General features: G+C 34.4%; 1 non-coding gene across 1 annotated transcript; it reads right to left on the reverse strand.

Annotated features, from left to right (window-relative positions):
- Positions 1-1,043: 1,043 nt before the first annotated feature.
- Positions 1,044-1,150, reverse strand: LOC133802717 (small nucleolar RNA R71). Its single transcript, XR_009877462.1, has one exon. It is a non-coding gene; the product is annotated as a small nucleolar RNA R71 (small nucleolar RNA).
- Positions 1,151-2,541: the final 1,391 nt, after the last annotated feature.

The following is a 2,541-nucleotide window of genomic DNA, read 5'->3' on the forward strand; positions in this document are numbered from 1 at the left end:
TTTCCGCAAATTACTAGTTGATGGCAATTTTGCCTCCTAGCTAGTTGATGGCAATTTTTGCCTCCTAGTCCTCTATCTTATGTTTAAGTTGATGGCACTTGTGCCTCCTCGTTTTTACCTTAATTTTGTTATGGTTGATGGCATGTTATGCCTCCCTACTCTTGTCTAAATTTTAGTCTTATTTAATTTTTGCCTTATTTTTCTTTGTCTTCTTTAATATTTTAGTGTAATATTGTGAAAAATACTTGAAAAAAAAAAAAAAAAAAAAAAAACCTAAATCTTGTCCTTTCACCATAAGCAATTCTTGCTTAAAGGAAATTTGACCAAAATTCCCATCCGCCTCTACTAATTAACCTCGGGGAGTTGTTAGTAGTGCGCGAGTAAGTGGAATCAAATAGGCCTGGGGACAAGTAAACCATAAGAATTATATTGTTGTGAAATCTCTAAAAATTCTAAGTATGCTCTGTGGTTGCGGTTTTAACTGATCTTCCACATCAGAAAATTGCTTGTCTGAGATTATCCTTGTTGCCTTGTTTGTGAAAAATTGTATGCATCATTGGGAACGTAACTCTAAAAAACGATTAGTAAAAAGACGTTTATCTTTGTTTGAAATTGAAAGTGTTAGTAAAAATTTGAGCATCATGGAACCTATTGCTAATCCTCTTGATGAAAATGTTGTGCCTGAAAAAACTTTGCTTGAATATTTTGCACCTATTTCATCTAATGCTCCGTCATGCATTGTTTTACTTACTACTTCTGCTACTCATTTTGAGCTTAAACCCGCAATCATTCAATTATTGCCATCTTTTTATGGGTTAGATAGAGAGGATCCTTACATGCATGTCAAAGATTTCTTAGAAATTTGCTCAACATTTAAATTTCAAAATTTTTCTGATGAGTCGGTCAAACTAAGATTGTTCCCTTTTTCATTAAAAGACAAATCAAAAGCTTGGTTAAATTCCCTTCCCACGGGGTCTATAACTACATGGGATCAACTTTATAATAAATTCTTACTGAAATTTTTTCCTATGTCTAAAACTGATAGTCTAAGGAGAGAAATCTCCGAGTTTTTTCAAAAAGATAATGAAGAGTTTTATGAATGTTGGGAAAGATTTAAAGATTTATTATTAAAATGTCCTCATCATGGTTTTGAAAAATGGAGACTTGTAAAATATTTTTATGATGGTTTGACTCCCTCTAATCGTCAAATGATTCAATCTATGCATACTGGAAAATTTTTAAAATTTCAAGGACAAGAGGCGTGGGACGCCCTTGAAGATTTATCTGTCAATTCACAACAATGGAATTATTTTGATCCTAGGTCTAGGTCAACTAATTCACCAAAAAGAGGAGGAAGGTATGAAGTAAAAGAAGAATTAGACTTAAGAACATCCTTAGACAAATTAGCGAGAAAAGTAGAAGCTTTAGCCATAAGCCAAACTATAAACTCTCCAATTCAACCTAGAAAAGATGTCTGTTCTATATGTTCTAGTCCTTGCCATAATGCCCAATCATGCCCTTCCTACCAAGAAGCCTTTTCTGAGGAGGCCAATGCTCTTCATTCTTATGGGAAACCAAATGATAGCCCATTTTCATCCACCTACAATCCAAATTGGAGAAACCATCCGAACTTTTCATGGAGACAAAACCAACCCCAAATGAATCAAGGGCACCAATACAACACACAAAACCAAGCTCATGCCCCACAAAATCAACCATATCCGCAACAAAGAAAACCTTCCTTAGAAGATACTTTACAACAATTTATGAAATCCACCCAACAAATCCTACAAAATCAATCTCAATCTATTACCAAACTCGAGACACAAGTAGGACAACTCGCCACTGCTTTAGCTGATAGAGAGAAAGGAACATTCCCTAGTCAACCTATCCCTAATCCAAAAGGTCAATATGCGATAGGAAAGTCTAGTCATAATGGAGAAGTCAAATCAATTTCAACTCTTAGGTCTGGAAAGAAAATTGTCAAACCCGATTACATACCTGAGGTTGAAAACGAAAAAGAAAAAGAAAAGAGTCAGTCTTCTAGTTCTAATGCCAATGACTTTTCAAACAAAGAAATTCCAATCCATCCTTTCATTCCAAAAGCCCCATTCCCACAAAGATTACTTCCAATTAAAAAAGGTGGCCAATATAATGACATCTTAGAAGTTTTTAAACAAGTTAGTATCAACATCCCTTTCTTAGATGCCATTAAACAAATTCCTGCCTATTCCAAATTTTTAAAGGATCTTTGTACTGTTAAGAGAAACACTAATGTTCCTAAAAAGGCGTTTTTAACTGAACAAGCTAGTTCCATTATCCAATATAAAAGTCTTGTTAAATATAAAGATCCTGGGTGTCCCACAATTTCATGCATTATTGGTGATCATTTTATTAACAAAGCTTTACTTGATTTGGGTGCTAGTGTGAATTTGTTGCCTTATTCTGTTTATAAGCAACTTGGTCTTGGTGAGCTAAAACCTACCTCTATAACTCTTCAATTAGCCGATCGTTCTGTGAAAATTCCTAGAGGCATTATAG

The sequence above is a fragment of the Humulus lupulus genome, chromosome 9 (assembly GCF_963169125.1).
Source record: "Humulus lupulus chromosome 9, drHumLupu1.1, whole genome shotgun sequence".
NCBI classification, from domain to species: Eukaryota; Viridiplantae; Streptophyta; class Magnoliopsida; order Rosales; family Cannabaceae; genus Humulus; species Humulus lupulus.